Source organism: Bombus bifarius, unplaced genomic scaffold (assembly GCF_011952205.1).
Source record: "Bombus bifarius isolate JDL3187 unplaced genomic scaffold, Bbif_JDL3187 scf7180000007979, whole genome shotgun sequence".
Classification (NCBI taxonomy): Eukaryota; Metazoa; Arthropoda; class Insecta; order Hymenoptera; family Apidae; genus Bombus; species Bombus bifarius.
Genome location: NW_022884364.1, coordinates 1453078 through 1472637, shown reverse-complemented (window position 1 = coordinate 1472637; position 19560 = coordinate 1453078). Strand labels below are relative to the sequence as shown.

The 19560-nt window shown below is 40.0% G+C and overlaps 1 protein-coding gene and 1 non-coding gene across 3 annotated transcripts in view; one reads left to right on the top strand and one right to left on the bottom strand.

Moving 5' to 3' along the window:
* Nucleotides 1-19560, bottom strand: part of LOC117204662 (zwei Ig domain protein zig-8-like) — a 46249-nt gene that overhangs the window by 26205 nt on the left and 484 nt on the right. Inside the window, exon 1 of one of the 2 annotated variants that reach the window (XM_033442272.1) lies at nucleotides 16251-17090. The exons of the other annotated variant lie outside the window; for it this stretch is intronic. The gene's annotated coding sequence lies outside the window, so the exon portion shown is untranslated. Of the gene's footprint in view, nucleotides 1-16250; nucleotides 17091-19560 lie in introns of those variants that run through there. 2 annotated transcript variants of the gene reach the window in all.
* Nucleotides 4684-4838, top strand: LOC117204772. Its single transcript, XR_004487128.1, has one exon. It is a non-coding gene; the product is annotated as a 5.8S ribosomal RNA (ribosomal RNA).

Below are 19560 nucleotides of genomic sequence, written 5' to 3'. Positions count from 1 at the left end.
AATAAGTAATTAAGGAACGGCTAACTATGAAATTTTTTATACATCTTTTACTTTTTCAGTTTAGTTTTATATGTCTTTTAGAACTTGTCGAGTTCCGTTAAAAGTCTGTCTTATCGTAAATATGCCTGCCAATTACGGTGTAGGTAATAGGAGCGTAGAAAAAATTCTTATCGTAATTAAACGTCAATGATCGCTTTTCGAATCGATATGCGGCGATTCCACTTTTCCCGAAAGCTTCAATCATGTTCTTTATTTTCAATTAGCGAGAACGACGCGGAGGATTCCAGCTATACAGCAGAGAAGATTTCAATTGCAGCGGATTGATCCCCTTTACCCTCGAATCAAAACGTTTCGAGAGTCCAAGTTAAATATAATGCCAACGTGATTAATGGATCGTACGTGTCCCGTCGAAAATTGGTCTTCGATTAATCGAGCTATGAAATTACTTTGTACCTGTATCGACGTATTCTATAAAAAGCACCGATAGAAAAACAGCTCTTTTTTTTCAAAAATGTAATATTTGCAACACCATCATCTCATAAGATCCAAACGCTTCGGACAAATTACATTTATCCCTTGTCTATTATCAATCCTGACGGTCGCTTTGGATTCTATTCGAATCTTCGAACTTTATCCATTCCTTTCTTTTTCCCCCGTTTTTTTTTTTTTTTTTTTTTTTTTTTTAGCCAAGCCATTTCATCGAACTATCGAAAAAACGGTCTGCCAGCATTCACAATTTCAAGACGGATCATCTCGCTGAACCCGAAGTGAAACGAGTGGAAATCGGAATTCTTATTATCATTCGTTTCTCTTCGGTTCTATCTCTTTCCCTCAAATACGATAAAGAATCCTGCCGATTTTGGTGGTGTTACCCGACGGTTATAAATTTGAATACGGTCGATCGAGAGAACATTCCCCGGGCGATTGAACTTGTTGGCATTTTAATCAATTAAGCGTCAAATAATCGTAAACAACCAAACAGTCGGTAAATCGAATATTCCAACAACATACTATTACCTTCAACAAAGCAAATATAAATATGTATGGCGTTTCAGTGAAATTTTATACAATCACAAAGAAGCAACGTAACTTCACGTCGAATTGTTATAATTGAAGGAAGATACCGAAGAGATTTTCAACGAGGACTAATAAATTATCGTTCGCTAAGTGTACATGAAGTAACATTAATTACGAAATTCGTTCGTGTATTTTCCAATATTCCGATATAATACATGCTACGTGGATACATAATTAATGATACCTGTCCCAAGCTTCATTCCAGGTCAATACTCCTTTCCGCCAGTGTGAAATCAGTTGAAAGAATATGAAAATCAGTGGCGCGCGTTGCAGGAAAGTAAGAGGAATAAATATTCACTGGAAATTACCTTTTCCGCACAAATACCGCTCAATGGCAAAGTATACGTACACGATCTTTTATGGAAAAATCATAATTGCTTCGCGGAAATCTTTCGTTTCTCTGTTAACATGCTTTCTCCAGTGTATTCGAAACCAGGCGGATATCAAAGAAATTCCCGACAGAAAATGTGGCTGGCAGAGAAACATCGAGAATAAGCTAGGAATAAACGAGAAGGGTAGAGAAATTTCTAGTCTGCATGGAAAATTACGTCACGATAATATGGCGGTACTTTGGCATATGATAGCTACGAAGGAATAGCGTCGAAACAATACGTATTATCAGCGGAATTCCTTTAAGGTGTTCCGATGTTATCGAGACTGCAAAGAAGCATAGAATCTTCGCTGCGGAGGATCGAGAAAGCCTTTTGTATTACACTGTGCAAGACAGGTAATTTACTGGAAGTCTAATAACTGGGCGTGTATACTTACATTGATCAGGCCACGTTAATTTGAAGAAAAACTGTGTCAAATTAATCGTACGAGACAACGCAAGGACCGTTCTTACAGCAAGGCAAATATCTAATATTCTAACATGCAGATGCGACCGAGTAGGAACGCGCGAACGAAAATAATTTTGGGAAGTATACCACTAGTGATGCTCTTAAATCGTTAGAATAAAGAAAAAAACGATGGAAATAGATATTTAGAGATTCAATTTTTTTCTATCTGCTGCGCAGTCAGCAAACAAACGTTTAGGTTGATCTTCTTCGATGCATCGAATTTTTCAATATACGCGCACGTACATGACGCATGTGACGTGCATGAATACACAGAAATTCGAATTGCATTTGCCAGAACAAGAAACAAAGAATGTCACGTATCAAGAACTCGAATTGAAACCAATCGATTGGCAGAGATACGAATCCTGGATCTTCTAACCGTTATCTGGAAACCTAGCCATTTGTCACGGTATAAGCCATGGGATGGAAGCAGGATTCTGAACTACATACCATGTCTCGTAAGATCTCGGTGTGCAGGTGAAATCAAACCGAACGAGATTACTCGGGATGGTGCTCTGGGTCCTTTCGCGTTAATCCTTCGGTGATTCACCGAATTGGACTAATAGCTATGCCATTATGACAGAGTTCTCAAACGCTCTTCAATTAAATCTCGTCACCATAATTCATCAAACCATTATAATTGGTATGCAGTATACTCTTAGCGCGTATCGTTCATTAACAGCCTTCAGAAAACAGTTTCATTTTTTAACGAGACTGCGTATCAGAATTTCCTGTCGGTTCTGAAAAACGAAAAAATGACTACTAGTTTGTAAAAATGCGAAAAGAAACGTGATTAACAAATCGATTGAGTTGCATAATAAAATTCGGTATCTCCCGATTAATTCGAAATTCGTAACAATTTCGAAACGCGACTCTGGCTACAAATTAATAGCACTTGTATAAATCAGGATTGGTCTCTCGATGATTAGATAATTGGTCACACCACTTGCTTCCTAACCACTGTATTAAATTGTACAAACCGATAATGACGCTTCTTGCTCTTCACACGAACGCAAATTATTCTATCGTATTTGTTATATTACGAACAATGGAACTTTAAATAGAAAAGATTAATTGATCATAAAGCAGATCAATTACTCGGCGATACATACTACCGTATTTTAATTATCAATTCACTACAGCAAATCATTTTGCACGCATACTAAAAAAAGCTTCTAATCTAAATTTCATTCGTAAGATTGATAGATTCAAGCAACAAATGATTTGCACTATTCTTAACAACGTTATAACTCCATCTAACACCTTGTCGATTACATCCCATCCTTCTTTAAGGAAGTCCTTCTTCACACGCATAATACGCAGTCGTGCAACGCGTGATCAAGTTTTCACACTGACATGTCACAGTGACATTATGCATTCTCAAATCTCTACGTGCATTTCGAGAATCGTTCTTCACTCGATAACTGGTACTTTAACATTAACATTCGCCCAGTCTTCGATCACATATCGTTCGAATCATTCGTCTTAGCTCACATACGCGTACAAATAGATTCACGGTCATTGTTTACATGAATTTTTTACGTAATTGTTGCTCCTTTGATGTAGAACTACTTGTTACGACCGTTCGCGGAGAGACGCGATTGCGAGGAAAACGCGTCAGCAAGAGGCGTAAATTCTCGCTACGATTCTGATAATCGACACCGCGAATTAGTCGATCCCCTGTTTCGATTAGGATAATAGAGGTAGTTCAAATGATTTTAACACTGAATTAAATGGATTAATACAAACTTGTATATTTAACAATATTTAATATTATTATGAACACGTAACAAATGATGTAACGATGAATACAATTAGTTTGTTACAGTAATTCGACCCGACTTTATGATATTTCTCGATGTATTCGTTAGACTAAGCGACCTGGATTTTATTCGTCTAAACCTCACGATGCATTCCGTTTGAATCCTCAAATAATACTAATTTCCCTTTCGACATTTTCTTTGTCTCCACCACGCACGGGTCACGCCGCCGTTCGCGCCTATGGTCACGTATGCCACCTTCTTTGTGTAGATACAATAACGGACCGAAGGCGAATCGACGTTTTTAGAACTCGTTGCTTGATGACAACTATGCGCTTGTCGCTACATTGTATATATTTCGCCGATACTATAAGACGATCTGTCTGCGACACTGTAGTACCACGAGCGACGGTTAGGGACACGGTCTATAATAAGCCTCGTAGCGTAACATTACTATAGCGGCACTCGACAGCAAAACTACCACCGGGCGACGGCAGAACAGTGGTTAGCGCACTGTCCTGTTTCTGTGACCAGATTTCCAGGACAGAGATAGGAAGAAAAAAACAATATCGTATATAAGCACCGCTCTACAGTGACTTAAATCTAATTTAAAAATAGTAAGCTAAAAATTGTAATTTCGACACACAAAACATTGTATGACTATGTCGTACCGTCACGTATCGGTACTTTTGCCTAAAACACCCCACAACCGAAGTTCATTGTTTATTGTGAACAACATACAAATGTAATCTCATCTACTAGACAATGAACGTTATAAAAAAAGCAATGGTTAGCGCAGTTGGTTACAAACGTTCAGTATCCCGGTTCAAATCCCTGGCACCCATAATCCGATTTTTCTTCGGAGGGGCCTATCCGTATCTTCTTGCCGCAATCAAAGATCAGGAGAGGGTATTTTGTACTTGGTATGTTTTTTTTTTTAACTTGGCTTTGATTGAGTTAGAGACGCGTCGACGCGTGTGCCCCATACACACGGTATAGACGATTATTACCCTGAACGGTGGATCACTTGACTCGTGGGTCGATGAAGAACGCAGCTAATTGCGCGTCAACGTGTAAACTGCAAGACACATGAACATCGATATTTCGAACGCACATTGCGGTCCACGGATACAATTCCTGGACCACGCCTGGCTGAGTGTTGCTCACGGTTTAAATCCCGGCATCCGTAGTCCGATTTTTCTTCCACGACGCCCAAATGAGAAGAAAGCAGCGGTACCTCACAGCGACACCCATACACCAGCAGCAGCACTATCACCTCGATCACTATCACCTCACTACCATGTGCGGAAAATCCCTTCAGAGATCTCAAGTTCGAACGAAATCTTCGGAAAAATTCCTCATCTTGTTCGGTTTATTTTTGCAGTGTATATTGTTTTTTTCATTGTTTGGTTTATTCTAGCTCGCGATAGAAAGGAACTTTAAAGAGAATTTAAAAATTGAGATTGGAAGGTTCGTTCGGTAAACTCGTGGACTATCTTTTAAGCTTCTGGGGTTTGTGAATATCTTCCAGTAAATCCGTATCAAACATTTATTTTCTTTTCTCTTTTTTCTTCTTTCCGTATAGTCTTATACTATTTTAAACGTTGGGAATCGTATATAATAATCAAAGTACCAACCCGTTGAAAGTTAATATCGTTCTGTTCACGGCTGGCTAAGCTATGCGAAATGAAAGAAAGGGCAATAATAGAAGGTTCAGGCATTTCTTCCGTGAACGCGTGTGCATTCGCTGAATCGCTTCGCCGGGAATTAAAACGACGCATTCTTTCAGAACTTTCATTCTACCGTTAAACCCGTTATTCTCTGTACTGAATTACTTTAACGAACGATCATTCATCTCCGTTACGCGCAATCCAAAATCGAAACGTAGCATTTCTCTTCACAGCCGACTAAAATTTAATCATTGGATTTTATCGCAATCTTTCAAGCCCTTGCTGGCTCTTGAACGTCATCCGGCGAAGTGTACCGAATCGAATCACGTTCAGACTACGTTCCAAGTACCGTGAAAGGAGTGCAGCCTGCGAATTCTGTGCTGCGCTCTCTCCAACTTCTCGTGACACGTCTAGGTACATCGAATCCGAATTCTCATTTAATGGCTGTTTGTTTGATAGCATCGGCTGTGGGATCGCGCCGGTTCCATTCAGTTTTAATTGCAGCCGTTCCGGCACTTCGGTTTCGATTCCAAACCATCCTATGTCAAAGGTTACCCTTGCGTTACTTTGTTATAACCATCGAATAATTTATATCGGTCGATGCGTTCAGTGGAACGATCGTTGACCGCGCTGCAACTTCATCAACGTTTTTACCATACATTTTCCAAGCGTAGGCTTGCGTTTCTCTATTAATCAAAGCGCAACGTGCGCCAACGAAGTCTAGATTGAACTCAAACTTTTGCCAGGCAATCTCGGCGTACTCGGTAAATCAAAAGAATCGACACGCTCATGCGGACTTCAACCGCTGATGTATTCGTCTATCGCGAGGATTGCTTTACAGGCCACTGGAAAAAGTAACGATGAATTGAACGGATAAATTGAAATTAGTTGCCATTATCGATCCAACTTTCTGACACTGTTCTTCGGATAATAAGTTACGTTGATTTTGACCCGAGGCTAATTAAACGGAAAATCCAAGTCTCTTGAATTCGAGGAAGACGCTTCTGTGCCGTCGTGGTGTTACTACCCATCCAGTTCGTTAGTTCTCACGATGCTCGTTTGATCTTAGGCAGCGAGTCACTTTCCTTGGGCATATAACTATCGCTCAAACTATCGAGTTACCAGCTTTAAAGGATCAGACGAAAGGAAAAGGGAATAGAATATGAAGCGTACTTCGAACCGTACATTTTTCTCTCAGTCTTATGTATTCCGTTTGTGAATCAAGGAAAATTCGGCAAAATAGTTGCTCCTATACTTTTAAACGTATCGTCGGTTTTCTCGGTTTATCCCGTTGAAGATGTATACACGTGTGGCGGTTGAAAATAATTATTTAATGAAAGGAGTTCGTGCTTTCACCACTTATACATCAGCTTCATCCATCTCGAAACGAGCAAGTAACGCGGCGTTCTCGAAATATTCGGCGAAGACAATGCAACTTGCTCCTCTATCACATTGAACAAACTTCCTTATTCGTATCCGGCCCGGTTTGTCAGACAGAAGTTCGCCAAATATTATACACATTCTATTAAACCTGCACCACTTCTGATAACATATATACCGTGTTTATTTCGTGACTAGACTTTAAAACAAGTAAACCCACATTACGTATCGTTTCGTTGTTTCCATAAAAGCTTTTCTTTTACGAAACTTCTCCTCTAACGTATTTGTTTCGCTTGCTGCAACGACAAATTCCTACAACGTTCTTAAAAGTCCGATAAAACCAATTCCCCATACTAACGCAGACAGTCGTGAAGTGAAAATGAGAGTGGAATTCTCTTCCTGTAATATGCTATTAAACGCACACCGTGTTCGGCATCGTAAAACGGGGACGATAAAAAGGGAAAAGGGACACGAAATTAGCCGGCACATCTGTCGACGAAATCGCAAAAGTCAGGCTCCCTTCACGACGACGTGGTTCAGCCAAAATATCCAGCAATCGGCATATAATCTGTTTAAGTTTGCTCATTTGACACGCGTGACTAACCGCGGTTCGATATGGGTCGTGTTTCACTGTCTCATGGGGCCTACAACAGGGAACATCCCTTATAAGCACGACAGATGCGTCAACGGATCATCCCCTACGTATATCCGATCTCATCTTGCATGTTTTATTCGACCGGGCTGTTCGCAAACGATTCCTCCCTCCTCGAGGTCGTAATTCCGCATAATCTGATCCTATACACGTTGCTCTAGACCGTCTTGGATTAATTCCATAGATTACATCGTTCGTCAAATTACGTCGCAAATCCGTGCAAAAGAATATTACATATCGCGCGTTGGATTACGACCGTGGATTAACGACTTACGTTAACCTCAAACTGGAGCAGGGGCTATTCACCCGGATTTAGCCGGTTATATTTATATTTAACCGCGAAAGGCTATGGTGTTTCAAAGGGAACCCATAGAAGCGCGCTGACTCATCGAATATTTCAAACCTCTGCGATATAACGACTCGTTCCTGCCTAAGCTTCGTGAAACATGGTAATTTCTATTCTTTTATTTGTTCCGACCAAGCGTAAGTCGGCCAAAGCCTATCGGTTTACCAGCCTGTGTTCGCGTTTAACCGGTTCAGCTCACAAATTTTCATTAATTTCATCATCCTGCGCGTTTCACTAATCATGGCACGTTGATCACCATTCCCGTTGCCAATTAACCTCGTGCTTCGACCAACGAAAGGCGAACGCCAACAGAAATTACTTTTAACGATTCAAGAAAAAAGAAATCGTTTATCTTCGCGCATTATCTTCGTACTGTCATTAATTAAAAACAAGACCAACCAAATCCATAAGATACCTGCGACATAGAGCAAGTACTTTACCAGCTTTTTCACTGGCACCGTTGTTTGTTTCCAGAAGAAATTGCAAGATGAAAGGTGTGAAAGGTGTGCTCGACTGCTGCAATCATAATCGTTGCAAGAGCAAGAATCTGGATTTCTTTCGTGCGTCAAGTGCAATTTCCGCGGTCGTTAATGTAATGCAGACGAGCTCAGAGATTTGAAATATTTAAGAAAGCGAAACGCTATGATGCACATAATGTAAATAAATTACCAAGAAACGTGCCTTTCATCGACTTTTCAATTTAATTCATAACACTGCGACAACTCATTCGATCAACGATTCTGTCTGTCAACATTCTACGAAGTTGGAAAAAGATTCGTTCAGAGTTCCACCATCGGCGCAGTTATTGTACACTTTTGAAAGTTTATTCGGTTTGGTTCGACGTTTGCCTTTGCCTATCGATCCTGTCACGTTATTCACGTTTCAAAAAAGGAGATATTCTTACGAGTCCAACTTTCGTATCGATCTTCCAACGTGGTTACCTGTCATGAACGATCTAAACCCAGAAACCAGACATATATGTCTCGATGACAGAGCAAATAATACATCGGTGGTTTGCTTCAAGAATAATCAGATTGCATTCTTTATGACTTAGATTGGTAACCCAGACGTAATATAGACGAGTTACAACGGCCTATGAATCTTATTAACAACGAGGCCTTTCGGAAGTTCGGCCTCTTTCCGCAAACGGTATGAAAACAATTTGTTCGATCGATGAAAGGGGAAGGAACAGCAAATCGATATCGAATAAAGTCACTTTCGATGAGGTTTCCCGGATACCGGAAGACGTAGGTCTGACATATTTAGCGAGATCCGATAAGTCTTCTCGCTGGTTTCAAGACAGGATGTATATGTAGACGCAAGGTGGCACGAAGGGTTGGTTTTCCGCTGGGAACGGCAACGTCTGATCGTTTGATTACCCATGGTATACCCTCCAGCTGGTAATTACCAGTCGAACGCGATATTCGTCACGCCATCTGCTTTCTCTCAGGAGGTCACTTCGTGTTCGAGAAAAATTGCAATTTGGCCCGTTTTTTCGATCCGATAACCGTTTCATCCGACTAATAATTTTTCATGAATCAACGAAAAGTGAATGGAACGTCTATTTAAACACATTCACGAATCAACCTTTTGCGAGCAAATGTTCGAATGGTTCGAGCATCGCATTGCATTGCCGCTGCATCGACAAAGAAAAAATCCGCCCGCGCATTCATCCCGATGTACGTATGTACGTACCTAAATACTTTCCAAGGTAAAATCGAGTTATTCGCATTATCAGGTGGCTGAAAAGATATACCTATCTATTTTTCGTAAATAGCACGAACCGGGCAACGAGTCACGGCAGATGCTAATTTAGTTTGCATAGATCGAACAGAATTCGATATAGCGGGGTGAAAATCCAACTAGCATACGGAGTATACGGGGCTAGAAGTTTGGCAGACAATTTTCCGACAAATTTAGATAATAACTTTTACACGTAAAATTACAGTAATACGTTTTCCCAGTAGGCCAGGAAGTTGACATACGTGTACAAAAGCTGGTCTCTTCTTGCTTTTCTCATTCCTCGGGATCCTCGTAATGGTCATCGTATATCACGAGGTCAACCTTACGGATACTACTCTATCCCCTATCTCTTTCCTTTTATCCTTTCACTTTCGTTTACGTTCACCTATTCGCGATATCACCTGGTGAGTAGATTCTATCTCGAATGAGGAACAACCCTTCGCATTTTCTTCGTACGGTTTCGTAAAAAAACCAGCCAACGTGAAATCACGACGACACCTGATACAACGATATCGAATTATAAAGGGAATCGTATCTCGATAAAGAAAAATATAAAAATCGTTCGCCTGTAGACAGTTAAATTCAGAAAATAAAATATCGGTAGCAACAGTACAAGTTCGAGGGAGACTTTAAATTTCTTTGACAATGAATTGGGAAGAGATGAATAAGTTGGAAAGGAACTTCGAGATTCGTTCAGATATCGGCTTGAAAACAAGGAAATAAAAGAGGTTCTGCAATGCGGGTTAAGATCGCCGCTTTGTTTAAAAGAAGAATCGCATCGATGCATCGAGAAAAGTGGTAGCCGTCGGCGTGAATATCGTTCCCTCGATATTCATCGCGTCGAACTTGACTTCATAGCGACGTATTGTAGTGACTTTTTTGTTTCGAAATTCTTTCTTCCGTGTGTTCTATATTCGTCCCTTCTTGGGTAAGTCTCGCAGAATGAATTGGCGAAAAGTGGTTCTCCCTCTATGGGAGGGAAGTGGGAAATTTGGTTCTCCCTCTGATGTAATTATACCCGGATCGAAGTTGGAAATAAATTTGCCCGTGACGTCAATGCCAGAAAATCTTTTGTATTCCATTGATGAAAATAAAGCTGAGAACAAAGGTGCTCGTTAAGAGTAACAATTTTTTTATTCGCAGAAAGGTTGAACAATCAAGCTATAAAGGATTCAATTTCAAACCAACGTCACAGAGGAGAGTTACCGCTAGTTTACAGTCGTTTTAACGAGCAGTTTCGTTTTCGCGTCGTGTCATAAAATTATTATCAACGTCGGACATTGCGAACAAAGATAATCTATCGTAATTAAGAGGTGGCCACTTTCTAGGACTTGTCACTGTGATTTCGTTAGTCGTTATTAACGTTGCTGCCAATTTCAACTGTCCAGACACAATAAATTCTTGGCCATTTAATCTTCGCTTATACTTGATTCGCGTGCAAATTCTCGCTTACATGTAGATCTTTGTTTTCCAACGTGCAATTTGGTTGCGATAATAACGATATTCTTGAGGCAATTTTTACAGCTTTTATCGTCCGTAATCCCATTAAAATAACAACGAATGAACTACGAAATGTTACGATCTCTGCATATTCCTATTCGTTCAAGCATTTTATTTCTTTTTTTTTTTTTTAATCGCCCAGCTTTATCGAAGCAAAGCAAGTCGTGCGAGACCAATATGCGCAATGTTTTTTAAAGCCGCGAAATGCTTTCTACTCCAGACGGAATTACCATTTCCTTTTCCCTTTGTATATCTGCTTCTGTAAATATTTATTATGTACATTTATGCACTGTTAAATTTAGATTACGATTGTTTTTCAACACTGTAGATGCACACAACAAAGGCACAGGTTTGTCGACGTAGAAAGTCGAATAGAAGAGATTTCGAGTGCCCGGTATACTACGTGCAGAAACTCGTGCGCAAAGCGCCACTTAACAAGTAAGATTACTGCTAATACAAAGCATAAAGGTGACGTTTATGAACGAGTAAATTCGCCCATACAATAAACTAATAAACCACATGAAGAGAATGACGGAAATAGAGGTAATAGCGGCGGTCGTGTCACCTAACGACACTGCTCTTGTCTTTGAATAATGAAGCGTCTTTGGCTCGCGAGCCAAGAACACGCAGCCCAATTGCACCCGTAGAGTCTAGGTAAGTATATCGCGAGCGATAAGTATCAAAAATACGTTATTTGTAGCCGATTCATTGGATCAAACGCTTTGAACATAGAACGTTCGAATGTCTCTCGTTCTACCGTTATCGCTTTTTATCTTTTCTCAAAGTTAAAGTTCCTCTTTGCATAATATCATCTACCACCTCTATTTTTTTACCATTTTTCATCGCTTTATTTCAAATTGTTACACCGTTGTTATTTACATCTTTGTTTCGTCGTGTTGTATATCTTACTTGCATCGTGGTTTTCTGCGTCACTTTCATTTATTACAATCGTTGTACGACCTTTATTACCGTTACACCTTTTGTTCCGCCCAAGACCGTAGGTAACAACGATCCGTAGTTCGTTAGCTGGACTCGAACTTTCCCCTAATTATCAAAGAGCACTCGAGAAGAAACACCGAGCGGAGGAGTCGGTACCGCGACAGATGCAATTATAGTTAGTTACGGGAACTAATCTACTGCAGCTGCTTGTACTTCGTCATCGAGACTTTGTAATGTAATTTAGGTATGCTTGTCAAATCTATGGTTGATTTGTTCCGGGAAACGGGGTGGGCCGAATTAAAGAAAGTTGCTAGGGATAAAGCGGATGTAGAATAATTACTCGACCACTTCCTAGATTAACCGCGATGTAGAACAAAGAATTTTTTCCTATGAAATTTATGATGCGTCCAGTAGTCAGAAGCTTATCTAAACCGACAGGAAGTAATTTATTCGGCGAATGGAGCGACGTATTATATCGTTAAATGCAACATATTGCTGTACGATGCACTAATTACCTTTCAACATAGTTATATCGTGACACGGTTAACGATGCGTTTATAATAAATGAGTTAATGCGAAAGTAGCGCACAACGTAATAGTTCACGCGAAATCAATGTGCGCAGAGTAACGGTTTAATAAATTAACGTCGACGAGCCACTTGCGATTTAAATTTAAGCATCGAACGTTTTACCGAATCCCTCGATGGCGCCACTTTTTATCAATATTTCTGACAATGGGCCAATAATTTTTGTATCTTTATTTCTACGCGCACACAGATCATTTAACGTAGATTAACAATGTCAGGTTTTATTAAACCGTGTACGTACGTCACCACTTGCCGTGTACGATGGCAAACATATTCTTGCGATATTGCTCGCATTTTCGATATATTATTGTAGGTTAATTGATTTAAATTTACATACATATTCAAATGCACTCGCGAAAGTGATACCGAGCATCCTCTTCTATCTATGACCTAATTCGAAAGTTGACCTGATGTCGGTGTGGCGTGGCATGGCGCGACATTACCAAAGGGTTTAGCCGCCGCGTCTCTGTATTTTTCCATTATCAGGGATTTCTCCGGCGGCTGTATATCCGAACACTATTACTATTAATAGAGAATAATTTTTATCCGGCGCGGCGCGGCGCCTCGATACGCCTCGCGCATGTTACAGCGGGCAAAATAAAACGCAAAGCTCGCTTGATTATTCCGGCTCATGTGTACATTCCAATCTATACGTATGTACATATTGCGCGTATCTACGTTTTCAGAAAGCCACCACGGCATCTGTGTCCAATTACACGACCAGCCGAATATCCACAAAACCGGATAAAACTCGGTGACCTATTAGGAATAACGTAATTCCATACGTCCGACAAGTTTTCTGGCAAAAAAAAGGGGAAACACGACGATATCAGTGTTCAACCGTAATTTTCGTAAGGTATGTATAAAAAAAGAAAAGCCATTAGAAAAATTCCTGTCAGCCGATCTCCATTAGATGGCTACGCTGGCTGCTAGTATTTTCATAGATGAAAGAAGAGCCGACCGAAGGGAATCATCTATCATTATCGGCTCTCAGGTGTCAACGTCGGATGAAATCGAATTTTTTGTTACGATCGACACCTCCGGATCGCGTTCTCGTGACAAAACAGCACTCACGATCAGAACCAAAAAGAAAATGAAAAACATCGTCTTTTTATTACACCTCTTTAACAAATGGCCCTGCCGGTCGAGTCATTCACGACGAAAACATTTTTCTAATGGAAACTTTAACCTTCTTATCGACGAAGTCTTTCGGACGACATTTATCCACGAGGTTCCTTCTTCCTTCTTCCTTTTTTTTGCGGAAATCCCGATGAAACCACAGATAAATGAAATGGCAATTAACAACGTGACCAAATGCATAGGACGATCGGCTTGCTGAATGAAGCAGCAGCCTACGTGATTCTCTTCTCTAATAGCAATCAAAGTAATTAATTATCCAACGTCCATCGCTTTCTCCCTCAATCACGTCGACACGAGTTCCGACATCGACATCATCGGAGATGACTAAGTATCCTTTTTCCTTCCTTTTATTCCGTCATCTCGCTTTTCACATTGCTTTCGCAAAATTTTACGTATCATCTATTATATTAATTTCATTTGGACGTAGTTACGTTGCAAAATTTCGTACGATTATTATTCGGCCGATAATAATACAGAAGTGGCAATTATTAAACGTGCCAGCAATTTCTACATTTAATTAATACGTTAATTGCATGCTAGCCACACGATATCAGTTATTGTCATTTCGTTGACAACTTCATTTAAATTGTTCGATGAATTTTTCCGAATGAAAGAGCAAAGAACCAACCTTTACCAAAACGTTTCTACAGTAATAGCTACATTAATATTGCATAGCACAGGAATGCAGTAATTAACGAACAATTATTCAGAGCGATGTATGTACATTCATTAATACGATCGATCGTCGATACGTTGATTATTCAACGCTGTAAAAATCAAGTATCAAAAAGGGAAATATTTTATGTCCCGTAACATAAGTCAAACGATAGAATCAATGTTAAAATATCTCTCTCAGCGTTAAAAAATTTTTACACCATAAAAGCAGTCATAGATAGGGTATTAATATTCTCGCAGAAGCGATGATCTAATAAAACGAACGACCTCATCCGACCAATACGAAATAGTTTTGTGTTTATTAATTAAATTCCACGGCAATGCACGCGCGAAGAAAATCGTATTTGCATAATTATTCGAACGACAAAAGTTCAGATAGGCAAACGATAAAAATCCTCGATGATTGATCGATTCTGAAGTGGCCGTACACCGATCGGCCTAATCCGTTCTTTAGCTATTGCACGAACCAGTACATAGCACGAAACAGTATCTCCAATGTTCGCCAACGTGGACATAGCATGTATTTCGAAGTAATCTGACCTGGCCGATCGATAAAAAGCAATTGCCAAAATTATACTTCAGGAATGAAGATGAATCGTTGTTATTCAAAATCTTCTCTATGTGGTTGTCGTTTTTCTTCGAAAATTATAATACCGGCGATGCTGCGGAATGCCGCTATCAAATGAATCTTTCCCTTAGAAACTGCCAACTCCCCTCTCCAATTACTTCAACGAAGAATTACGGCAACATTTCGTACGAAATTGTATCGTGAGTGTTCCTCCTAACGTTTCACGGTAATTGCGGCGGCAGGACCCGAAATTATAGTATTTATCGGCCATGGTGAAATAAAATCGACCATTACGGAAAGCACATCGCCATGTAAGCACAATACGATGTACGAAATACCGTTTCAATTTCAATTAAATCGGGCACTAAATGCACAGAATGTCACTCATTTAATCCCAGCGAGAAAGAAGACGCACGATGCCTGCTGATATCGATATCAACGTTGATGGACACTGTTGCACGATGCGAAAAATAAAAACAATTATCTCTCGACGCGTTATCAATTTTTCTGCATTTTTAACGAAATCGTTGAAACCTCGATTTTATATTTTTGACGTGACGCAAATATTGTCCATCGCTGGAAAATTGCAAGAGCTCGCAAGCAAGTCGTTTTTCCACATTTTTCGTTTTTCGAATTTTCGTCAATTTCGTCGTTAAAGAAATTCCCTTGGATATTTATATGCGTAAATTTCCAAAAGTTCTGCTTATTCGGCGAATAGGACGAATTGCTTATTCAGCGCGAAAATTCGCGCAGAATCTCTGATAACTTGCCTTATGTTTTCTATGTAGAAACGTTATCTCCGTTTCTCTAGTTGTGCTTTAGTATCCTAGCCTGGAGCGGGGTTTCGAAATTAAATTACAAAACCAACGAGCTTAACCCATGCATCGATGCTCCGTGTGCAGTACACGTTCTACTAGGTAATATAGCAATTTCATTGTTAAACGGAAAACAAAGTTATCTAATTAGTTTCAATGTATGCCTGTATTACATAATGCATTTGCACGAGTTAGCCGCGCGTATAAGTATCCATGGTATATTCGCTTTATAACTAACGTATTACGAACCTATTACGTGCGTATACCCTTGTACATAACTACTCAGCTAAGTTGTTCGTATCGCGATACGATTTCAATCTCCTTTGGATAAAATCTCTTAAATCAATTCCTGTCCTCTCGAGGAAATAGCTGTCATTTGAATTGTGTTAAAGGGTTTCCATTTCAACGATCTATCAAACTGTCGAATATACTTAACAAATTATCAACGTGTTGCGACGCTTTCATCGCCGATTCTCCTAATTCGAATATAACAATGAACATCAAATTACAAGTATAAGTATAATAGTATTCGGTTGAATTAGAAATAGAAAAAGAGATACCTGGATTATCTTGCTCGTTGGTAACGTGTAAGATCCAAAAAGCAACGAGATGCAGTCTTACACGAGGCCGATCGAAGTTACGTACACTTTTTCGCGTCATTCACTGCAGTGGCGGTAACACGTTGCAGTACTCTTGTGGCAAGGTTTAGGCCACTTGTATCACAGCACTGTTTCGTTGGGCGGAAAAGCGCATCGGTGCCGTGTAAAACCATAAAACTTGATCCTCGACCGGAAAGATTTCGACAAAATTCCGCAACCACCTTAGTCCACTAGCACTTTCTTCCCGCGAAAGTTCACCTCGATCCGCGCATCGTGTCAAACAATTGCCAACGTTCGCTGACGGTGGCTACGCTCTTCAGAATCACGAGTTCAAGGAAAAGCAAGCTCCTGTACTTCGTAACGGATATCTGTTCCCAAAGTCCTCGACCTTTCCATCTGGATTCTCATCTTCACATAATACCTCCTAAGAAACTCGTAACTGTTACAGGAACACTTTCGAAGAAACGATAAAGAGTATCTCGCTACGTGTGAGAATACAGCGGACGACAGAGAACACCTAGCACTATCGAATCGAAACTTTTCCTTAATGTCTGTGCACTCGAAGCAAACTTTCGACTGGCTGTTTCGCGTAAGATGATGGAAAAGGACGAGCGCGGAACTGGAGATCCCGCGTTCGAGTGTACCGCGATCACGTACAACGCTCGACGCGTCGATGAATGCGCGAAAGCGAGGAGACGCGAGCAAAGGAGAAGTCGAAAGGACAGTGCGCGGCAAATGGAGTCGAACGATCGCGATACACGAGCGGCGCGTCGTGTTGTTGGCAAGCGACTAACCCCCTGACGGCGTCCTGCACCCCCGGACACCGCGCATGCCTCCTACCTTAAAGAACTCACCCACCCCTCTTCTCAGTGCCGCCCCAAAACCACGGTGACTTCATCTTTTTTGACGAGATGCCTGTGAAACCCCTCCTCTCTATGCTCTCTTTATCCGCCCTTCTTCTCTCTCCTTTCCTCTGCCTTCGACTTCCTTTTATAATTTTTTTTTTACCTTTTTCTCCTTTTACCCTCTCGTTTGGACCTTTCTCTTCTTTATATTGTCCGTCCTTTTTCTGCATCCTCTTTTTTGCCTCGTTTCAACGAGGTGCCGCTATTTCTCTTCGACTAGAATTCTCGATGTTGATATCGGCGTTATTGCTTATTTCGTGCTTGATCGTTACTCGCCCTATAAAAAAGGAACCATTAGAAAACAAAGTGACGGATGTCACTATCAAACTCTTGTCCTACCTTTCTGTTATTTTAGGATATAAGTGACATCGTTAAAAATTCTTCCGACAACGGAAAGTCTTGCAGCGAGAGAAAAGTCGCAGTAAAAGTCGAAGTTTAAGACGATAGAAATGGCTAGCAATCGTAAGCGCTGTCCTGGTAACGTTCGGTGTACACGAAATTGCTTCAACAGGTACAAATGATGGCGACGTTATCCAGCAAAATATTGCACTTTTTCATTCGAAATATGCACCTATATAGCTCCATATCGCGTGGCATAACCAACGTTACACAAATTATTCTTTGCTTCTTTCTCAAACCACATTTTGGAATATTCTACGCGAACGTTGCTCGCTCATCAAAAAAAAAAAAAAAAAAAAAAAACACGCATAAACATTTCCTTGGAAAAGGCACATGGAGTTTTTCCTCGAATCGAGTGAATCATAACAGAGAGTAGATCGCATGGTAAGTTACACCCTACCAGCATAAACGCAAAAAAGGGCTTCGTAACAACATTAACAAATAAATCGAAGAAAATGTTTCTGAAGAATTTTTATATACTCTGGCCGAGTATTCTGTTATCTTTTCACAATGATAAAATTCAAGAATTATAACAAATCAGTAAAGGCAATGTTACGCCATGCGGCTTGCCATAGATCATATTCTTAACTGTCGGTCGCGGCACTATAATGTCGCGGACGGATCGTCGCGGCTGCCCGGCAAACAAACATTGTAGTGGCAAGCGCATGGTTCATTAAGCAGAGCGACCTCCAGAAACGTCGATTCGTGGCCGTTATTTTATCTGGCGTAAAAGAATGTGGCGTGATCCGAACGTAGTGGGGGTCGCCTTCCAGAAAAAACCAACAAATCGAAGGGCGGGCAGAACGTTTCGAGAAGCCAAACAGTCAATACATATCTTATATCGCGCATTACGTAGTTACATTTCTTTTGTTGTTCCATTTATATCTTTCTAGTTAATAAGTTGTTGAAATAAACGTTAATTTATTAGTGTTAATACAGTGCTATATTCATTAAACCACCTCTGTTATCCTAAACGAAACAGGGGAACGACTATTTCGCGGCGTCGATTAACATGATCGTAGCGAGAATTTACAACTCTCGTTGACGTGCTATCTCGCGATCACGTCTCTCCGCGAACGGTCGTAACAGGCAACGTTTCCTTTGGTTTCGATTAAATTACAAGAATATCAACGATAATAAACAATAATCAAGAAATCTATATTATAATTAAACGAGTCGAAGCCACTGAAACGATTCATCGGAGGGAAATATGATATAATACAAACAAATCGAATTTGAATATCCACGCACCAATTCCTTTTTTTTTTCTTTTTCGATTCGTAGTCTTCAAAGGAAAGGAGCAAAGCGAATAAAACTAATGGAACACGCTATAAATTATAAAAAAATAGTATCGGTCGCGCGTCAGATTTTGGTGGAAAAACACCGATATTTATAATATACGATCGAGATTTGATACGACGATCTTTCTCATCGTGTAGCAGAGATAGTGTGCGTACCAGATAACAATTTTTAAATGGTTTATGCGTTTGCAAAACGTTGTTCGCTAGAATATTTTTATTAACCTTATTCGTTATTTAGGGTAAGCTTTAACCGTTGCTAAAAACAGAAATGAATAAGTTTGTACGTTCTAAATATCGTACTCGATTTTATTCGAAACTAAAAGCAGCACGCATAATAATAATTTCGTAAAAGTTACTGCACCGTAGAAAAATATTCCATGGTTACGCATCAGCAATTTACTAAAGTGTTCAAAATACGCGTGTTTAACTTGAAACATTTCCTCCTTTGAAATAGGAAAAATATAAATTCATTAATATTCGGCTTATCTGGCGCGAGAAAAATACCAGAAATAAAACAATGAATCGAACGAACGAGCAAACCTTTTTACATTTCATTCGTATTGGACGTTTTTACGAGGTTTGATTTTACTAAGTATGTAAAACGAGAGAGTAAACTCGACAGGGAAAGGCTCGATCTAAAGATTAAAACGAGGCGAGAAGTATTAA